Source organism: Talpa europaea (genome assembly GCF_964194135.1).
Source record: "Talpa europaea genome assembly, chromosome: 5".
Classification (NCBI taxonomy): Eukaryota; Metazoa; Chordata; class Mammalia; order Eulipotyphla; family Talpidae; genus Talpa; species Talpa europaea.
This window is the reverse complement of record NC_140071.1, coordinates 140,543,403-140,566,553: the sequence shown is the minus strand read 5'-3', so window position 1 is coordinate 140,566,553 and position 23,151 is coordinate 140,543,403.

The following is a 23,151-nucleotide window of genomic DNA, read 5'->3' as shown; positions in this document are numbered from 1 at the left end:
GATTCTATTTCTATACCATGTCAAGAACAGACAAGTCCACTGAGAATGGAAGGAGTTTAGCGGTTGCCAGGGAATAAGGGAGCGAGGAAGGCTATGGCTGCTAAGGGGCACAGAATCCTTTTTGGGTTGACAAAAATTTTCTGGCATTAGCAAATAGTGATGGTTGCATAACTTGATATGTAAAACCATTCAGTGGTATACTTTAAAATTTGTATGGTGGAGAATGGCCCTGGACTCTTATTGCTAAATACAATGTATTCTAGACAGATGCTTGTTTATAATGATGCCTACTTGAGACCTGTATAATGTTTCCATAGCAAATAAAAAAAAAAACAGTGAATTGTAAGGAACATGAGTGTATATAATAAGAAAATATAAAACGAAGAAAAGGAACAGCTACAACAAGTCAAAAGGAACCCTTGAAATCTGACTGCAGAACTGAGGGGATTATGGGTGTGGGAGGCAAAGAGGGGCGGGGCCCAGAGTCTGTGGTGGAGGGTTAAGGATGCTCTAGTGGTGGTATGGTGTGGTCACGTGCTCTGAAGAGGTGTGCGCCTGTACCCCTAAATTATACACAGTGTTTTAATCCCATGTCACCTCAATAAACATAACTTTTTTAAAAAGAAAAGAAAACCTCATGAGGTAAGTGTCACTATCCCTATTTTACAGCTCAGAACGCATGCACTTAGAGAGATAAAAGACTTCTGCGTGCTCGCTGTGAAAAGGGCAGAACCAGGATTTATCTTTATTTTTATTCTTTTCTATTTACAAAAACAAGTCTCCTGTGGGCTGCCTGGCTGGTATTTGATCACTGGGCAGGAAACCCCCGCTGGTGACGAGTGTCCCTTCCCGAGGACACATCATCCTGTAGTCTGTCCAGTTATTCAAGCTGTTTGAAATACCGGTATGGATTTTTTTCTCGCCTTCCTGGTCAGAGAGAGACAGAAAAAATTTTCTTTTCTTTTGTCAAGTTTCCTGATTGCTACCAAAGAAGAGGCCTGGATGTGAATGTAGACGGGCAGGTGGCTGTGCTCAGCGTGGCCCCTCTGGGGGCGTCTGTGTCCTCTGTCCTCTTCTCACAAGGACCCGGTCACACTGGATTAGGGCTCACACTCAAGACCTTATTTTAATTCAGTGGCATCTTTAAAGACCTTATCTCCAGAGGCTGTCACTTTCTGAGATACTGGGGGTCAGAGCTACCACATGTGAACTTCAGGGAGGACACAATCAGCTCGCGGTCCCAGTCAAGTTGGGGGCACACAGAAAGGGATCCTTACTTCTCACCACTAGTGAGAAACTTTGGGTGTGGAGAGGAATGACTCAAGGTCAAATGACCAGGGGCCCAAGAGGCCATGAAGCCAGACTGTGGCTACCTCTTCTGGGTGCTTTCAAGGGCCCCAAACTCTGTGGCAGGTTAAAATTTACCTCTGAGAGCTGAGGAGAAAAGTGACTAAGTTGGAAACTGCCTATTGACACAGTGAAGAGAATCTCAGAGGCTTTATTCAATCTGTAGCTCTTTCTGGGACCTGAAATTATCCTTGCTTCCCAGGCCGCATGAATGCTATTGAAAGACTTTTTGTTTTACCTCATCCTCTTGTTTTATGATGAATTTGTGCGTGAAAAGACTCATTAAGGACATCATTATTCTACATTTATCAGTAATGAACTGTCTGTGGCACCTATTAGCGGCAAAATGGTCCAACTCCCTTTTTGTATCTGTCTACATTCTTCTTCATTATTTACTGCTCAACTCTCATCCATCTCAAATGGATGTGGCTGGAGGCGACACCCCCAACCTCAGTTGCTCTTTTATTTGAGAGACAAATATTAATAGAATTTATAATCCTTGAGGAGTCCTTCCTGAACTTTCCAATGTTAAACTGACTTTTTAAATTTTTTAAAAAAGATTTATTTATTTATGCAGGCGAGAACTGGGGTACAGGCCAGAGATGTGGGGGGTGAGAGGATTCACCAGAGACAGAGTGGGGAGCAGAACAGGCAGACTGACTGAAATACACTGCTGAGGGGAGCAGCGGGCGAGACAGGAGAGGTCTGCTGCGCCATGTGGGTTTCTCCCTGGGTGGCCAGGGATTGCACTCGTGCTGCAGAGGCTGCGGATTGCTTCATAGTGTGGTGCTTAACCCCTTGTGCCACCAGGGAGGCCCCTGACTTTTTAAATTTTAATACGGAGAAGAGGCCGAGGCACTCACCTTGAGTCTCTACTATTTATTATCACACTTAATTGCATTAATGATTTGCATGTATGTTGACAAGAAGGACAGTGGACAGGCTCATTCCCATCCTACCGACTAAAGAAGGAACAGAGAGGAGGCTGCCTGGCTTGTCACCCACTAGCAGGGAACCACCCCACAGCTCTGGGACTTCAGAACACTCTGCCACCGACCATGGCTGTGAACTTTGCTCGCTTCTGCTTCCATGCTGATTCCAGTGCATCCAGACTCCAACTCCAGCCTGGAGCTCGTGGAGATGCGTGAGCACCTCTGCTGGCGGCAGCCCTGGACATGGAGCCCAGCTTCCGTCTCGGCCGCTGGTGTTTCATGATGCAAATGATCCTTCCGGGAGAGTCTTGCCTTGTAGGCAAGAAGAAAGATTAAAAAAAAACGCTCACATTTCCTTAGTCCTTTGTAGAGTTTTTCTCTTACTGCATCTCTTTTGAGGACCTGGGAGAGAGAAGCAGCCAGAGCAGCTGCTGCCCGAGTGAGGTCCTCACACCCCGCTCAGCACCTGTCGCCAGCGGGAGCCGGTAGAGGACACGTCCCTGGAGTGAGGAGACAAGCAACTCGGGGCTGGCATTGCTCGCTCGCTGGGGACCTTTAGGGACTGTGGCCTTCGGGGACCTGTGATGGTTTGGAAGGTGATGTTCTCTGCCATTCATCTGCATTTGCTTCCTGGGGTGGAGCGTGTGTGTGCATGTGTGTGCGTGTGTGTGTGTGCAAGAGGGAGGGAGAGGAAGAAGGAGGAAGAGAAGTAACATCTAAGACTGAAATGAGATGGGAAAGTAAAGCACAAAACCACAGGACGTGGGCGTGAGCAGCCGAGGCACCGTCCGCAAGGACTGGTCAGATGCCTCCTGCTCCCTCCCTTCTGTCTGCTTCTGACTGTGGGGTCCTGCCCTGAGCGGTAGGGCGGTGCTGCTTTCTGAGGGCAAACCGCCTCCTGGACTCCCAGGAAGGATCTGGACTGCGGCCGCCCCAGCAGAAGCTCCCCCTGCAGCTCGGTGCCCAACCCGGCACAGCCCCACCTGGGTCTCCTCTCACTACATCCCCCCTGGGGCTTGCATCTGGGTCCAGAGTGTTCAGCGACAGCCACAAGCAGATGACTCTGCAATTTGTATCCTGAGTCTTGAAAACTCCCTAGAGCTCCAGAATTTTTCTAACAACGTGCTGGACTGTTCTTCTCGGATTTCTAAAGGAATTTCAAATCAAATAACATCCAAACAGACGCTCTTTGCTTGTGTGCTCCTGAGTCTGTGCTGCAGGTGCGTGGCCCTCCAGCCTGACACCTGACGGCTCGGGGCAGGCCCCTGTGAGTGATCCTTGATCCCATTTCTCTCTAACCTCATGGCAGGTCTCGCGCCTGGTAGATGCAGGAGACCAGCGTCTAGAAAGACAAGGATCATCCGCAGCAACTGAAGGAGAGAGCTGGTGCTCCCAGTGCTCTCACATGCCTTATCCGCCGCGTGTGTCCCAGCCGTTATCTGTCCTAATGTAGCGGTGACACCTGTGAGGGAGAGAAGCCTGCAGGCTCATCCTGAGCCTGCCCATGTCTCTCCACCTCCGCTGACCTGTGCTACTTCATGCTGATAATCTCAGTTTTCGTTGGGGGTAGTAAAATAGCTTCGGTTGCTTCTCCCCCACAGTCTGCATCTGCAGAGAGATTTTAGAAGTATCAACCAGATTGCCTCTCCCCTCTTGCTATTTGACACCCTCCCACGCTCGCCACTGCACTTAACAAAATCTGACCTAGATCTATGACCGTCAAAATATGACAAGATCTAGCTCGTGCCTCTTCCTAGAAACACATGGTGCTCCCTCGGGTCTCACCAGCAGCCACTGCCTCTCTTTGCTCTGTGTGCCCAGCCCAGTACCTCCGGGGCCATGGCTTGCTGCCCCGCCGCCCCACCCCTGGCATGCCATCCCACCTGTCTCTTCCCCTCAGTTAGATCTCAGCCACGCGATGACCTTCTCCAAGAAGGCTTCTCTCTCTCGAGCGACTCATGGAAAGCAGTCTATCTCCTCCTCATTTCTTATCATATTGCTCTGTTTTATTTCCCTCATGGAACACAGTGTGGGTAGAAATACTCGGCTTCGGCTCAGGTCTCCCTCTGCTATGGTCAGGTCAGGCTGTGGTCCTGGTGTTTGTGTCGCCCTCCAATATCTTAAACAGAAGCGGTGCAAATAGAAGCCCACGCAACACTCATCGAGCATGAGCGACTCAGTGAAGGAAACCTTTCTTTGAGTGTGAGCTTTATGCCGTGGGTGGGACCTTGCTGCTCTCAGATAGAAAGAGATTATCTTTTCTTTCTCAAAATTTTATTGACATCAGTGCTCCCTTAGGCAATGGAAATTTCTGATGAGCACATGTGCAGGTTGATTTATGAGACTCCAGACATGGGAAATAAATACAATTTGTCCAAGTTTCAAACAGTTTGCTCCATATTCACAGGTGTCATCGCTACATTAGGACGGATAATGACTGGGACACACGCGGCGGATAAGGCATGTGAGAGCACTGGGAGCACCAGCTCTCTCCTTCAGTTGCTGCGGATGATCCTTGTCTTTCTAGACGCTGGTCTCCTGCATCTACCAGGTGAGTCTCTGGACCACCTTTTCCAGGTCTAATTTTCATGATTTGACCTTTACATCCCGGCACTGCTTCCTACTTCTGTCTGTTGGCTTCCTACTTCCCCCGTTCATGCCTTTCTGGCCGTGCTGCTTATTTTTTCAGCGCCTGCCCATGGGTGACCTTTTGGCTCACGCTGTCAAGTTCTGTCATCAGGGGACTTAATGGCCAAGAATTTTGGTTTTTATCAGTATCTTCACCACTTCTCAGCTGTGTGATGCTGGGCACAGCATGTGCCTGTTCTTAACGAGAGTTTCATTACCTGTAAGAAGGGGCATTGTCATCGCGGCCCGATGCCTGAGAGGGGAGTGAGAGAACCGTGTTGACGACTGAATCCAGCTGGGAGTGGAGGTTGTGGAGGATTCACATGCCCGCATGGAACTGTCACAGTCAGAGTGACCCCCGATCTTGTCCCCAGCCCCTCCCCTCTCATCACCTTGCCAGCCTCCGAAAGTACTCCTGCCATCCAAAGCCATGGTCCAAAGTCGAACGTAATCCTTGGCACGTGTTGGTTGAATGAATGCCTGCCTCTGAGAAGATTCCCCTTGAAGTAACCTCGTTTCAACCCTTAGAAATAAGATTTGTTAAAATAAAATACTGGGGTCTTGAGTGTAGTTTCTAAAAATAGATGTTCCTCTCATTCAGTAGAGCACTGAATTGAGTTTGCTTCCTGCAACAAAGATCAACAAAAGTGAAGCTCTACCAGTGGACACGGACCCTTCCCTGGACAGCAGCGGCAGGGAACTTGCACCCCGATACTGTCTGCGTCTTCATGTCCGAGATCGTGCCTTGCAATTTCCACTATTCCTGGACTTTCATGTCTTGATTACTCTCCAGTCCTTGTCAGTCCCCACATTGAGACCGTTTCCTTCCACCACACTTCCAAGTCTCAGTAAATTCTGATCCTGCATCCCCGCACAGAGACACTGCCTGAAGTTTGCAAAAATGCTTTACCCTGGAAAGCAGCAAATGCGCCCTCACCTCATCAATAGGTGATGTGGGTGATATTCTGGCAGCCAGCTTTCCACAGCTCCTGTGGAGGCCCAACCTGGTGGACATCTGACTCCCACCTCCAATCCAGAAGCTTCCTCCTGCAAGTTTTCACATCATATCTGGTTAGAACAAGTGCTTTGGCTGATGACAAATTAACAAAAAGTTTTGGGAATCATTATTGCATGCAAGAGAAATGCGCCCTGAGTTTTGTCTCCCCGGAGTCTGCTCTTCTTCGTTATCTTTACGCACAGGAGGGGATCTCAGCCTCTGTTTCCAGTCCCCCTGGGCGTTTAACCAGAAACCCTCTAAGTTATCGTCCCTCTTTCACATTCTCCGGTTCTGCAAGGTCTCTGCGTCCAGGCCGTCCACTGAGATGACCTCTCCTGGCCCAACTGTTGTTTTTAAAATGCTAATTGTCCTCAAGAAGCAGAGAGAATGCAGGGCACATCCCCGCCACTCAATACCCAGCTGTTGGTAGTTTGTACAATTGAAACTGGATCCAATTCAGTGTCTGGAATTTTTAAATTTTAACTGTCAGATTCTGCAATGCACCAAGATAATTTTATATCAGAGACAAAGATGGCTCATGGGGGAGCAGGAACGCACATCTTTTGAATGCCAGCCAGGGGCAGGCCCAGCGCTAAGGAGTTTGTGTGCAGGAGATATCACCAAATAGACTAAACCAGTTTAAGGAAATTTCCCAGGGTACTAGGCTATGCAAGATGGGGATTGAAATCCAGGGGGCCCGAGGCCTTGGTTCACACCGAGTGAACCTTTGTGAACGTCAGAATCCACCTGGGCTTCAACGAATGTACAAATCCTTGAGCCTAAAGGCCAGATGTTAGAATTTGCAGATTGTGGATGGGACCTGAGTCATGGTTTCAGTTCAGATACTGCTTTATAAAGACTTGTTGCTTGCATCGTAAGAGATGTTCGCAGTTCCTCCTCATATAAAACCGTAAAATAGGTTTAATTATCCTGATTTTATGGAAAAAGCACCTGCAATCCAAGGTGTCTTCACCTAACAAGCTCAGGTTCCTCCATATTTTTACATCTAGGACACTTCCTTAGCTTATTTTTTTTTAAATGTTTTATCAGATATGCATGCAGCTAGCATGAAAAATACAATCATTCCATCTGGACTAGATTGTCCCTGACCCCTCCGGCACCCTTTCTTCTCACCAAGAACAAGCACTTTCAACGCTATTTATGTCTGTTTATAAAACGAATTAAATATCTACTTACTGCTTTTATAGTTTTAAACATGTTAATACGCTCCCGTATGGAAAGTGAGGACTTACATTCTCTGGCTTCTCTTTCCTTTGCGTCTACCACCAGCTCACCTCTCAGGATTCCTTCTGACTACTATGAATAGACTATAATTTTATTTAAATCATTATTTAGAATCCAATTTTAACAACAATCTAAATTTTAACAAGTAGATCTATTTGGCTGGGCCATTGTCAGCTGATTTTTAGTTTTCCTTGTGCAATATTTTGTCTTTTTTGTTGTTGTTTGTGTGTTTGTAATGATCTATGCATGTGAAAAAAAAAAGCATAACTTGAACGTAATACAAACTTTAAAAGTCTGGTTAAACAACACCTTTCAGAAAGCTAAAAGGAACGTCATAAACTGGGGAGAATGTTTGCAGAACCTAAATCTGTGAAAACAAAAACCACTTGTCTCGAGGATATAGAAAGAACTCATACAACTTAAAAGGAAAGACACAATCCAACTCTGGCAAATGCAGTCAAAAGAGAGAGAAATGGTCGGAGAACGCAGGGAAATGTGCTCAGCAGCACTCGTTGTAAGGGGATGCAAGTTAAAACCCAAGTGAGATATTGTTTTGCACTCATTGGAGGAGCTAAACCCTGAACACGACGATGCCAAACACTGATGAGGTTGTGAGATAACTTGAACGCTTTGTGTTGTTGAGGGAATGTAATATATAGACACTTTAGGGAAAAGAGTAGCAGTTTTTTATAATGTTAAATACACATGTGCCTTATGATTTAACAAATGTGCTGCTAAATGTACACATAAGATGAGTGATGACGTATTCTACGAAAAGACCTGTGTAAAATGTTCATAGCAACTTCATTCCTCATCACCCAATACTGGAAATCCTTAAGGGTCTGTTAGTTGAATGACTTAAGAAGAAAAGAAGATGGTATAGTCTTCTGCCCTAGAACGCTGCTCCACGAACAGAGACTGGTAATCATGCAGGAACATGGAGGGATAGAAAAGCATTTAATGTTGAGTAAAAGATGCCAAGACCCCGCAGAGAAAACATGTGTTTCTTCACATGCAGTGAAACGACATGAATCAGAATAGCATTTGCTAGGATGGAGTGTGGGAGGGAGTCTACCTGTACAGCTGGAGTCGGGGCAACACCGTTACAAGGTGGGGTGCCGTGGATATTTGGACGGAATGCTAAAATTAAGGTCTGTATACCTCATTGTATGTAAACTCTAGCTCAATTAAAAATTTAAGTATCAAAGTGCGTAGAAATGGAATGAGCCATCACTAGGGTTACTTCAGCCAGGAATTAGTGCCCTGGGTGGAGCATCAAAGTTGGTATAAAAATATGCCCCAGAACAACATCATCTTCCTTTTTTATAAATGGGATTTATTGATTGCATCTCAACAGGGTACAAGGATTAAATCACACAAAAAGGTGGACATTTTCTCCTCTGCTTCCAATACATTTGAATTTCTTCCTTTATTTCAGCTCTCTTCTTCTCCTTGGCTCCTGTCCTGAGTCTCAAATTTACAATACTCCATGAGTTAGTCTGTAGGGCTTAGAAAGCATAGTCAATGCTTCCTCCCCTTATCTGGCTATTCTGAAGTCACCGGCTCTTTGCGTTCTGTCTCTGGGCCCCATCCTGCATGTTTTACTTCTCTGGACTCAAAGACATTTTCAAAATGAATGAAACCCCCAGCCCAACCTACTCTGACCTTGCAGAATGCTCTAGAAGGAGAAGAGAAAAAATCATAAGAGGGAACATAGACTTGATGGAATTCCAAGGGGGTTGACTGCCTGCTGCTGCCTGGACCCTGTGTGCTGGGGACTCTGCCCCCACAGCCGACTGGCCCTATGCAGAGCCAGCTGGGTGTCAGCTGAGAACAGAGACACTGTGTGACAGCAGTGGCTGGGCAGGAAGGCCACCAGCCCTGCCCTGGGTCTGGGGAGCCCTTGCCACGTCTTAGATCTGACACTCATGCTCTGATTCCTTCTAGTACCTTCCCTTGACATCTGGATCTCGTGACTTGTGACCTAACAAACCAGATCTATTCACAATGACTAAATGCCTCCCTTTCATTTTTCAAAATTGTTGTTTGATTCAAGTCTCCCAGACTCAACTCTCTGCTAGTTCCCCTCCTGCCTTTCCCACCGAGCACCCGGAGAAACGCGGCAAGTTCCTCCCAGGCCCTCCTGGCCAGGCACGCCTCACTCAACCTTGCTTTTCCCTGGGGTCCCCCTCCCTCCATTAGACACTGCGACCCCCTTCCTGTGGCTACTGAATTGAGATGAAAACAGGGGAGGCTCTGGGGCCAAAACTCTATAAATATTTGAGGAATAGCTCTCTTTTCATGTCCTGTTGGAAGAACATTTTTTTATATGTTCTTTCCTTTCTTCTAATTAGTTTATTTTCTGTGGTATATAAGAAAGCAAAGTCATTCCGTTAACATATATTAACATGTGTCCCTGACGTTTGAAGAATTATTTTCAATAACATCTGTAATTTTCTGTCATTCTGGGTATTGTGGTAGAAAAATGCAAATAAGAAAAATTCCAGTTAATGTTTTTTGGAGTGCTTTATAGCCTTTGATATGTGTGTGTACACATATATATGTTTATAATATATGTTTATGTTTAGTAAATATTTACTAGCCCTGAGGCATGCAGACTGATGTGTGCAGACTTGGGCTTTATTAATATTGGCTGAATAATAATAAATAATGGTATAATAATAATAATAATAGTGGTGATCATTTAAAAGGAGTAGTCAGCATATCAATTTGATTATGTTATTTAATACTTATGAGATTCCAAAAAGTAGGTGCATTTTATCGGTCTTCAGAATAAAAGCAAAGTTAGAGAAAGAGAGTAAATTAAGCTCATACTGGCAGAATTAGGATTGGGAGTTCTGTTTTAATTGATTCCAGCTTTATCTTTGCAGCTCCTCTGGCAGAGGTGAAGGGGCTTCCCCGGCCCCGATGGATTTCCAATTCCCAACCCCTGATTTCCTTCCTCAAAGACCTGTGTTTATGATGCAAATAGAAATCCTTGGGACTTCTGCCTGTTGCCCAGCCACCCTCACACAAGGGTGTCAGGAATTTGTGCATATATAACCCCACTCACTACCCCTGTGGACCCTTGAAAGGACCATGCTCTTGCTCATTGTTCTAGAACTTTCTTCTCCTGCTTCATTGTCTTGTCCCCTGACCCCGATGTGTCCTACATGCGCCTGTGCTCTTCTTGCAGAGTCTGCTTCTGAGAAACCCAAACCATAGCACTGCTGTGCTGGAGCCACAGACAACTGCCTGCACCTCCAGAAAGACAGCGTGGGGCCGGCAGAGGGGAGCGGTGCCCCTGGCGGAGTCTCCATGAGAACAGAGTGGATGAGTCTTTAGTTTTGTTTATTACACCACAAATGACCTATTCACACAAATGCCAGAGTGTGAACACTGTATCCAAGCTTTGAAGACAAGAAGGCAGAAAATAAGAGAAGCAGGAGATGTCGGCAGTGTAGATTGGGGAGGAGACACTTGAGAAGTGAGACTTGAAGACAAGAAAGAAGAAATCACAGAACCCAGAGACGCCTGAGAACAAGCAAAGAACAGAACAGGGATGAGCTCCGTGGCCAGAGCTGCTCGCCGGTTGATGACGGTGTTTACCAGCACAAGTACATTCCTCAACTCCCAGAGGCACCAGGGTCAGGGAACAGACGTCCTGTGTGTCTGGCTCAGCGCTCTGAAATGTCACCAGCCACAATCCAGCAGGTTATGGGACACATTGTGTGTGTGATACCAATGGCACTTAGACTATCACCCCTGATAATTTATCAGATTTTACTCACCCACTAGGCAAATATTATTCAAACCTTCAGTGAGGAAATGCCAAGCTCTTAGAGGCAGGGCCAGAGGTTGCCTGATCAGTCTGTGGGGCTGACTGATGGCACATGGAGCTGACGGGACATTGAGTCACTGGAAGCAGCCTTATTTGGAGGCACAAGCTATGCATTCGCGTAAGTGCTCTAGTGTGACTCTATGCCATTTAGTCCACTGGCAGGGTCATCAGGGTATTATCATCTCCACTGGCAGATGACTAGACCGAACCCAGCATGGATCATTTGCAAGGGATGCATATCTGGGGGCAAAGTGAGCTGGGAGCCGGTCTCACTTCCTCAGCCCTTTCATTCTCTCACAACATGTGATTTTTGCATCTCGCTTTGGAAGCAAAATAGTTTCCTCCCTCCCCCCAGGGTGGGCATCTCTGCAACCTTGATCCAGTGCTTTCTCCAGACTTATCCCCTTCCAGGGAGGCTGTGTGGACACTTGCCTGCATGGATTTTGTCCAAGGCAAGGCCCTTGGAGCTGGGCCTCTGAGCATCGAGAGTAGGAGCCCATCCTTCAAAGACCATTGTCTCCTGCGGTCACTTACATTGACTTCCCTGTTATTTCCCTGAGCATTTTGTTTTGCGATCACAGAACTATACGTTCTGTCTAACAGCTGGGCCACGGGCCGGGAAGAGACTCTGACCCTTTATTGACTATGGGAGACTCTGAACTCTGTGGGCACTCAGTGAAGGCAAAATATTACAGTGCTCCTGTGGTAATCAATCAATAAGAAGCCATTGCGAGGGTGAATAATGGCCCCTCTGAAGTTGTCCACATCCTAATCTCCAGAACCTGTTAGTATATGGCCTTACAAAGTGAAAAGGACTTTGCAGATGTAATTAAGTTGAGGATATTGAGATGGGCAGATTATCCTGGATGATCCAGGTTGACTCAAATTCATCATAAGGGTCTTTATAAAGGGGATTTGGATCAAAGTCAGGGAAAAAGAGATGTAAGAATAGAAGCGGGGTGAATGATGGGCTTTGAAAATGGAGGAGGGGCCACCAGCTAACAAATGAAAGTATTTTCTAGAAGCTGGAAAAGTCAAGGAAACAGAGTTTTCCTTGAAAGTCTCAAGAAACACAGACATTCTGCTGACCCACTTCGAACCGGAAGGTAAGAATTGTGTGTTGGTGTAATACACCAAGCCCGTGGTGAATTGTTGCAGCAGCAACAGGAAATGAATACACTGGCTAATAGTGCTGTCTGCATGCAGTCTCGAGTCAGCTGTGGTGTTAGTCCTGCTGCCGGGGTAGAGCACTGAGTCTCAAGAGCCAGGATGTCAAAGGCAGGGGCCCTGAGCACCAATCTGGACAAGGCCATTCACGAGCATGTTGGCTATGTCGTCTGCACCTTAAATTCCTCGTGTATGGCTGGGGATCGTCCTAACTTTCTCCTAATTTACTGTGATTGCACAACACGACATGCTAAGGGATCAAAGGGGCGGCATTTGCATGGTGCACTTGCTTTATTCCCTGTTCATGTTTCCCCTTCTGTCATTTAACGAGTTGTGTATTTTTCTGAATTACCTTTTCTCGGCACCAGCATTTTGGCTAAAAATTTCAGTGGCACAAGCAGCCCTTTCTTGATTTTGCCTGAGGAAGTTCTCAGTCTAGGATTTTTATGTAAATGGTTAGTTGACAAAAATCAGACCTATATTATAAATTGAGCTATTAATAAGTTTCTACTGCAAATAAGATCTGACAAATGTGTGTGTGGGTCTGCTAGACTTCAGTGGCCTGTTCAGCCACCATTATGGTTTCCTGCAGTTCTGCATTCCCATACAAAGGTCAGAACTGTCCAGTCACAGTCACATGAGCCAAACCTTACAAGGTACCTTCATATCAATCATGAGCAGAAAGCTTGATCACTCTGGGAAGGATATGCATCAAGAGGTATGACCAGGAGTGCCCGGGGGGCTGAGAACGGATGCTTAAACTTATGCCCAACTCATGCGTCATGACTAGGAATGCCCGGGGGCGAGGCCGATGTATGACAAGGGACCCCAGAAGCTGACCAGTGGAATGCCTTGTTGATAAGACTAGCACCGTGGCCGGGGGTCTGGGGTCTAGTTTTGATAACAACACTTGGTCATCAAGCTGATAACATGGTCAGCAGACTCGTGTCCCCCAAGCCCTAGATGACATTCCTGAGTCTCACCATCTTTTTCTCCTTGTCCTCCTAACACACGGAGCTGATGCACTATGATTATTCTAGCAATAAAAACGGCCAGGATCTTGCCTTCAGCAGCATCCTGCCTTGTGCAGCCTGCTCCATGACTCTCGTGTCTTTGTCAGTGTGGTGTTGCCCGACGCAACATGCATGCCACCACGGTCTTCTCCTTCTAGGGTCCTGACTCTGCTTCTGTGTCATCTCCAGCTCCGCTCCGCTCTGCTGCCATGGGAAGGCTGCCTGGCTGATTGCTGCTGTTGTCACTGCCGTGGGGCTGTGCAATTCTCTGACTGCAGGACCACAGGTGCTCCGAGTTCAGCCCCCCAGGCCGTGTGCGGAGGTCACGCACCAGCAGGTCGTTCGCCTGAGAAATGGGAGTTGGTCATTGTCTTTAACAGAATGTTCTGCAGCAACTTTAAAGTGATGTTTCTGAAGATATTTAATGACAACCTAAAATATTCATGAAACAATGTTAACAGAAAATACCAGAATAAATAATTCAAAAAATATCAGATTGTATGTCTACAAATAAATATATTCATGGAAAAATAAGTCAGAAAAGGAACATTAGGATGTTAATATTGGTTGTGTCTGGGTTGGAACCTGTTTCTTGTCTCATTTTTTTTTTTTTCCAGATTGTGTCCCAAAATATATATTGCTATTAAGGTAAAACCAAGATTGTTATTAATTTGAGACTCCCAAAAATTAAGAATTTGGATTGGTTCCAGGAAGTGGTAGATTAAAAAGCAAAAGATAAAAGCAATGAAAAATTTCCTGTCCGTTGGTCTACGGAGGTGCACAGGGAGGAGAGATGTTTTGCTGTGAAGCAGCTTTGTTAGAAAGAGGCAGAAAAGGCATCCGGGTGGTGGTTGCACGAGCGTGCAGCAGCAATGAGGGCTGATGCTGCAAACCACACAGGAGCCCTGGAGTCTCCCAGGAATGTCTGTGTCAGATTTTCCTGGGCTGAAACTTGTAAGCCTCAGAGAGGCCCAGAAGATGGCCCAGCATTTCACGTGACAGTAGGACAAGATTAATTGTGTTCAAGGAGCTTTTATATATTCCGGATGGGAACATTGTATTGGCTCACTTGCCTGCCGCTCCAGCTACCTGGCCTCACTCAGCAGCATTTATATCAGGTTTCACGTCCAGCCCTTAGGAGGTGACCAAACCATGCAGCAGGCTCTCCTGTCCACCTTGACGCCTGGGCCCAGGGTGGCTCCCACTGCAGAGCTCGGTGCTGGCTCATGAATACAGGGTCAGGCTCACTCCAGTCATCTTAAGTGAAAAGAAAGCTGTGAAGATGCACATGAGCCAGGATCGGGCCAGGATCTAGAAGGCGGAGCGCTCTTCAGGAGCCACGGCTGGCCATAGGCAGTTGCTCTTTTCTCTGACCCCTCCTGGCTGTGTGGTTTCATCTATTTTCTCAGGGTGACTCCAGGTTCCTGTCCACTCCAGCTTCCTCTTGCTACCAGCTGGCTTTATTCACCCTTTATTGATTTTTCTTTTTCATAGACTACTCGTCACACTGGCTCGCGCGCGAGCTGCATGTCTTCTCTGTAACCTCTCTATTTGCTGGGGCTTGAGCAGCTACTTCTATTGCTGAGACTGTTTTTGCTTCAAAATTTTGGTTGAATTGCAGAGAGAAAGGATTTGATGGCCTCAGCCTGACTTTTCACTGAAATGCAAGATGACAAGGTGTCGGCTGACCCGTGGGCTGACCTCCTGGTCAATCGACCAAGTTTCTTGGCTTCGTCCACTCCTTTCGGTCCCATGGGTGGGTGGTTTCCTTTCAGAAGGGCTGTTGGCACAGCAGGAACTTGTAATCAATGTGTCTTCTACATAGTTTATGCAGGAAACAAGACCACTTTCCTGTAGAAATAACACTTACATGGCAGATGCTTAGAGCTGAGTGTATTGCTTGATTGGCTGCCCAATGTGGCTCTTTTGACCAAAATGAAAAGAAAGGACAGCTTGTCATTGATGGGCAGTTCATTTCAAAATATGAGAAGAGGGGTCAGACAAGTCAGGGAAAGACCCTCACTCTCCTTTAGATTATAGAATTTACAGAAACGATCAGTTTTGTTTTTTTAACATTGATAATGCCTCTCAAGGACTTATTTATTTCCATAAGATATGCGAAATAGAGTTTTTAGTCTGGTAAGTGATTTTGATGTGTCATCTTGGGGGAACTCTACCTTGACCTCATGTTAGCTTGGCGCATCTCTCCACTGATTCCCAAGTTCTGGCTTCAGAAATTTCAGACAGAGTTGGCCTAATTGGGGCTACTGCGCATAAAAACAAATTGCACAGCTGGGACCCTTGAAACTGTCTGGGCTAATTAACAGGAAGTAGCTTTGAACTTTTTGCTCAGTTGGGCTTCTTGGTAGTTACTAAATGATTGGATCAAGTCCAAAAGCAGCTAGAAGGACCCAAGAGTTTGAGTACATATTTCCCAGGTGTGTGCACTATGAAGGGTGGGAGGACTAGGCTCTTGCTATTCCAGGCACAGAGGACTTGGGTTTTTGTTTAAATGATAGTAAATGGATGAGCCTGGGGGTTGGGAAGGGCTGCTGAGCTCAGTAAAGTCTGTATGGGTTGATTGTGCATCGCTGGCCTCAGTTCAGAAGAGTTAGCGTAAAGGCTGGTGTGCTGTGAAGGGGAATGTCATTTCTTTTCATCTCTTCTATCTCCTGCTCTTTTTAAAAAAAAAAATTAATTTTTAAATTTTTTAATGTTTTTAAAATCACTTCTCATTTTTGCACAATGTATGTATTTTCATCTTGGTTATATTCCCCAGAGAATTCCCACCCCCCCTTATTTTGAACCTAATCCCTTCTTCCCTGCCCCCCCTTAGTGTGTTTCTGGTTTATAGTTGCTTTTTGGTTTTGATTTCTACTTTATTATAATTAGTCTTTTTCCTGGTTTCTTACTTAGGTTTTCTAACTTCCTGCTATGAGTCCTCTTAATTCTAGGCCTGGATTCCAATCCCGGTGATGCCCCTTACTGACTGTTACCGTCTTTCTTCATCTATAAAATGGGTCTTTTCACACCTACCTTTCAAGTTCATGTTTCAGATGACATTATAAACTTCTCAACATGTTATATTTTCTAGGTGGCCTGTTTATCCAACGCTACATACAAAATGTTTTAAAGATTACTGGTTAAAACAATAAATTATGAGTGCCCATGGCCCTGTGGATCATGGGTTCAGCTGAACAGCTCTTGCTCCAGTACTTGTAAACAGACACCAGCAGGAATGGACGCCTGGACTGGGACACGTGAATGTGAGTCAAGTTCCTCTCCATTTGTGTGGCCCTTCCTCATGCCTCACTGAAGCTTTTTCACAAGATGGACATCCCGACACACTCAGCTTCTAGCAAGGCAGCGCCTCCTCCCATGGCGGGTTCCGAGGGACACAGGAGATGTTGTCAGGCCCCTTACGTCCTGATGTGTCACTTCTGCCAAGTTACTCTTGATTAAGCCAATCTTGAAGACCCACCTAGAGCAGAGGGGATGATAGCCAGAGTCCACGTTCCTGTACATTGCAGCCTCTACAGGGCGGGGAGAGCTTGACAGCACCGTCTTTGGAGACTGCCAACCACCCTTGTTCTATGTTTCTTCCCTTTTCAGCTCCATCCGTCCACGCAGCCACCCATCAGACTAGCCACTGAACTGGCACTTGAAGCCTGTTATGAGGCCATTAATAGCCATGAGCTGGTGATACAATGTTAACATGACAGGCTCCGTCCCTGACACCAGGCTAACATGACAGGCTCCGTCCATGACAGGCTCCGTCCATGACAGGCTCCGTCCCTAATGTGATTGATCAGTGGGGAAGACAGAGACACTAAAAAACAATCAAATGTAGGGTTTAAAGCTATGATAGGGGTAACTGATGCCCACACACTCCAGGACGGACAGATCTTACTGGGCTTGGAGATAGGTCATGGAAGGTATTGTTGAGAGAGAGTCACAAAGAATGAGTGGCCACTGGTCAGGGGAGGAGAGAGGAAAGACCCTTCCATGCAGGGAGAAGAGCATGAAACAAATCAATTTCAGCTCAGATGTTGCTGCACGGTTGAGAATTTTCCTGAGCAACCTTTTTAATCTATACTTCACATTACCGCTCCTTGGGTCCCCTACCCTCATTCTCGGCAAGATTTCTTACTGTGGCACTTCCACATATAACATGCCATGTACTTTCTTTATATCTGGGCTTATTTACTGTCTGTCTCACCCACTAAAATGTAAGTTCCATGAAAGTGGAGACATTTTTTCAACTGTGTTCCTTTTGCTTCTAGAACACTGTCTAGTACATAACAAGTAGTCAAAATGTTTATTGAATAAAAATGTAACTTGTCTTCAGCTTCCCTAATCAAATTTTCATTGTATTTCACAGGCTACAAGCTGCTTTTATACCAATATTCTCTTTGCTGTGCATCGAGAATACTAGAGAGATGTCAAGGACAGCAAAATTCTATTCCCTGTCCTGTTGCAAACTTCTGTTTGAGTCCAGACAAATTGCTCAGTGGCCTTTGGTAGATTTTCTCATTTATGGAACAATGATGCTGATTTCTGTCGTCTCCTCCTATTTTAAGTGCCCGCAATTTTTTGATTTTTGTACAGTGAGAGCAATGGCGAGGGATCTGAGACTTCAACCAATTGACCTAATTCACAAAAGAGATGGCTGGGGCCGGGGTGATGGGAGGAGAGAGAAGATTCTTGGAGGGAGGGAGTGGAACTTACCGGGTGTATTTCATGGGGAGAGAAAGCAGTATAAAACCTCTTTTCTCTGGGACTTGCGTACTAAAGATTATCACTGGAGATTCAGCTAACATTTCTTTTTTAAGACCTGCAGTTTGATCTGGGCCGACCTGACTTAGTTAACCCAGGGGAAGGGATTTTTACCAGGGGTTTCAGGAAGGAAAGAATCAAGTCATTTAATCTGGAAGGCCCCTTCAAGGTGGTGTAACGGGATGGCCACGCCAGAGCAGGGTGACGGTGGGCGGGGTCCCATCTGCGGGTCACCCTCTGCTTCCACAGGTGTGGTCTGCAGGCAGGCAGGACTAACGCACGAGAAGTATTTCTTGCAGTTGTGCAAGTTTCAAACCCCTATGGTGAGGAGCATCAAGAAGCGTTTTACTGTGAGCTGCAAATTGGAAAACAGTAACAATTCACTCAGGCCGTCAAGAGTTACTATTACCCAGACTCAAGCTGATGACCTAAAAACTATGAGCTGTTTTTTTTAAAAGATTTATTTTTTCATCCATATAAGAACTGAGGTACAGGCCAGAGGTGTGGGAAGGTCAGCAGATTCACCAGAGACAGAGTGGGGAGCAGAACAGGCGGATCTACTGAAATACATTACTGAGGGGAGCAGCTGGCGAGGCAGGAGAGGTCTGCTGTGCCATGTGGGTAGCTCCCCAGCCGGCTGGGATTGAACCTGCACTGCAGAGGCTGCAGACAGCTTCACGGCACTTCACTCAACCACCTACGCCATTGTTCTTAAGCATATATGTGCATGTATATTGTGATGACCTGGGATGGACTAAGACAGTTGTTTGTCCTTCTTTGAGACCGAGGCATTGAGGACCTTTCTGAACATGCAGATGCTAGGTTCCCTCTGAAGTAAATACTGAGACAAAGATTCAAGTGAAATCATAACTTGGGGTTGATCCCAGGAAACACTAATAGAAGAGCCAAGAAGGGAGACAAGGAGGAATTCTGACATGGTGCCAGTGTGTGAATCAAGTGACCACTATGGGCAGCTGGAGAGTAATTCCTCTGGGAAACTTGGGCAGCCAGACTGGAAGATGCTCAGGTCATCCTAGACAAGATCTTGGTGTTGGGTGTCCATACACCAGTTCCTGCCATGATATGTTGAGGTCTGCTCGACAAAGTTGGAAGCATCATATCTCCTGATTTCAAATTATATTACAAAGCTGTAGTACTCAAAACATACTCTACTGGCATAAAGACAGATTCATAAAGTGATGGAGCAGGAAAGAGTGCTTGAAATAAACCAAATATATATGGTCGACTTATTTTTGACAAGGGCGCCAAGAACACATGGTGGAGAAAGGATAGTTTCTTCAATAAACCATGTTACCAAAAAAAAAGGATATTCATAGCCAAAAGAGTGCAATTGTACCTGTGATTTACCCCATGCACAAATCCCAACTCAAAATGATTAAAACTTAGATGATGCACATGAAACCATACAGTTCAGAAAGACACAGAGGGAGAAAATTCCCTGACATTGGCTTCGAAAAAGACTTTTTGGATATGGCATCAAAAGCTCAACCACAGAACTAAAAAATTGATACCAAACTAAACAGGTTTTCCTTTGCATGGCAAGGGAAGCAATCAACAAAATAAAAAGGCAACCTACAGATTAGGAGAAACTTTAGGAAAACCTATCTCATCAGAAGTTCATATCTAAAATTAAAAATAGTTAATGCCATTTAAGCTATCATTAATAATGTTTAGGAATAAATGTAATAAAAGATGCACAAGATCTATGTGCTTGAAACCCAGAAAATATTGTTAAGAGAGAGGCTTTTAAAGATACCCAAGTTAATGAAGAGAAATCCTATGCTCTTGGGCTGGAAGATTCAATATAGATATCAATCCTTTCAAAATTAATCTGGAGATTCATCAATTCCAATAGAGTTCTCATGGGAATTCTGTAAAAACTGACAAGATGACAATAAAATTTATCTTGGATAAGAAGAACAAGAAAGGAGAACATACATTATCTGTTTTTAAGATATTATACAATCACTGTAATTAAGGCAGTGTATTAGGGTCATAAGCAGGGACAACTGAATCAATAGAACACCATAGTGAGCCCAGAAAGAAACCAGATACAGAGTCCAGAAATAAACTGTGATTGATCTTTAATTAGGATATCAAAGAAATTCAATGGGGAAGTTTTCAGTAATGAAGCTAGAAAACGTTGATATCTGTATGAAATAAAAATAAGTAAGACACTCTACCTTACACCACACATGCAACTTCAGATCAGAACTCTGAAGAGTTAATGTTCTAAAGTTGCTAGAAGAAGACATCCTGGTTGTAGGTAGTTTTCTTAGAATTCATGAAGCAATAACTATAAAAGGAAGAAAGAATTAATTGACAGTCACAGAAAATGAAAATATCAATTTTGAAAATTAGGCAAACTATAGATAGGAAGAAATATTTGATAATCACCTGTCAATGAACTTGTATCTCAAATACATAAAAAATCACGCCATTCTATAATAAAACAACAAATACCTTAAAAATATGAGCAAAAGACTTGGGCAAATACTTGAAAAAAGAGGACATGTGAATATTTCATAAGCACATGAAGTGATAGTCCTTAAAATTAGATAGTAAGGAAATGCAAGTTGAACCACAAAGATACATCAACATTCAGCAACTAACTGGCTGAAGTTGAAGATTCACATTTCCAAATTTTGGACAGAATGCATAGTCATTGTAGCTCTGACAATCTGCTAGTGAGTGTGGAAGATGACATGCTTTGGAAAGCTGTACACCAATTTCTTATAATGTTAAATATATACCAGGTTTATAATCATCAATTTCTCCCCTAGATATTTACCCAACAGAAATGAAAACATACATTGGTAACAGAGATTTGTACAAGAGTATTGATTGCAGTTTTTTTTTCATAATAGCTAAGAAATTCCTGGAAGCAATCCAAATGTCCATTAGCAGAGGGATGGTCATTAGCAGTGGGATGGTCAAACGACCTGCCAGAGCCCACGCACTGGATGCACAGTAAGGCAGATGCCAAAGAGTCAAACTATATGCTTCCTTTATGTGAAGTTCAAGAACAAGAAATGCAGATCTATGGGACTAGCAATCAAGAAAGCAAGGGCCTCTGGAGTGGGTTGAGCTGGGGTGGTGTAGGGTGCTGGCAAGCTGACAGGTTCGACTGCAAAGGGGGTGACTGAAGTTTCTCGATCTTATTGTGGCTGCTGTTACAGCTATGTACACATTTGTCAAAATGCATCAAATTGCACACTCAGATCCATGCATGTTGCTGACAATATGAATATCTCCACTAAAAATACATAGTTATACAATATCTCTGTGATATATATGCAAATATATGATAGATGATATTGTACATATAATGTATGATCATCTGATTCCTAAGTCGCAGAGTCAGAATTTAGATGCAAATAGTCTGGAGGCAAAACCTGTGATTTTGCTAGAAGAATAGAATTCATTTTTAAAAGGGCCGTGGGAATGTCTGCATTTTTCTTTATTTTGCTGTTGGAATTTTGCTATATTAAATATTGCATTGGCTGGAATTCAAACACTTTCTCATATAGAGCTTTTGGCTTAGTCTTCATTGTAATTAGACTTAGGAAGCACCATAACTATCTCTTCCCACTGGGGTACTATTAACTGCTGTACAGCATTATGGAAATGCAAATTTCCCTAGCTAGGAGTAATCTTCACGACTGAGTTGAAGTATAATCTCTTAGCCTGATACTTAAGATCCATTATTATTAGACAGAGCGCCTGGACTCGGCTCCATGCTTTCAGAGAAAAGGGAATTTCCAGTGTTGTCCTCGGGGTGCAGGAGGGGGTGTCCCTGACCTACCTTTTCCTACACTCCTCACACCTCAGTGAAGGAGTTCACGCATCTGGCCAGAGGCAGGTCTGCCGTCCAGAGTCAAATTTGTGTTCTTGAGCAGATGGCCCATCCTGCCAGTTCCGTGGACCCTGCAGATATTGCAGAGCAACCCAGTCTCAGAAGTCTAGGCAGCAGCAGGGAGAAAGCTTCCCTCTGGCCTCCCCTGCCATGCTCGCCAGAAACCCTGAGCAGGAAATTGTAGTGACCTTGAAAAAAACCATGTATAGAATGGATGCTCCTGGCCTTTTCGGCTAGCTTCCGCCGCACTGACTTTATGGGCCAGTCACTTGGAGGGAAGGAAGGATCAAGGGATTTAAGCGCTGACATCCACGCATCCCCTCTCCAACGTATCTATCAGCACTTTTGTCATCGAGTCCATAAAACAGCTTGTCATTCGGACATACAGCCTGCGCTTTATATTCTAATTGCACTGCTACTCCCTTTCCTAAAATAGCTAGAGATGACTCAGACCCATGCATTAGTTTCCTGCGGCTGCAGAAGCAGCGCACCGTAGACTGGGCGTCTGAAAGCAACAGAAGTTCATTGTCTTGTAGCCATGGAGACTGAGTCCGAGATCAAGATGGCAAAGGGGTATGTCCCCTCTGAAGGCTCTAGAAGAGAAGACTTCCTTGCTTCTTGTTAACTTCTCCTGCTTGCTGAGAATCTAGAATGCTCCTTGGTTTGTAGAATGTTTTACCTGATCCCTCCCGCTGGTGACACGGTGCTGTCGCCTGTGTGCCTCTGTCTTCACGAGGCCTCTTGAAAGGACACCCTCATTCGGTCCAGGGTCACCCCCATCTAATGGATGCCTTCTCGCTTGGGTACAGCTGCACATGTTGTCTTTCCAAGTGAGCTCCTTGCTGGTATGAGGAGTCAGGACTTGGACCTGCCTTCTTGAAGGACACTGCTCAACTCAGTGCTCCCGGCATCTCTGCATGTTTGCAGGTGCTGGCCAAGTCTTTCCTTCTTGCCAAGAATTTCACTCCAACTCTACCCCTTCTCTACCTGCATCAAAAGTTCTCTCCTCTTCGCCTCCGTCCCCAGCCTTTGACATTGGGTTATTTCTTGTATATCAAAACAAACAAGTAAGCAAATAAACAAACCTAATTCCACCTGTTTTAGTCATGATTCTCCAGAGAAACAGAGCCAGCAGGATGTGCATATAGAGAGAAGGAGATTTATTATAAGGAACTGACTCACATTGTGGAGGCTGATGAGTCCCAGATTTGCAAAGTGACCTGGTAAATGGGAGACCTGGGAGAACCAATGGTCAAGGTGCCATCTCAAAAGTGGGCAGGTCAAGAACCAGGAAAACCCAATGTTTCAGCTCAAGTTCCAAGGCAGAA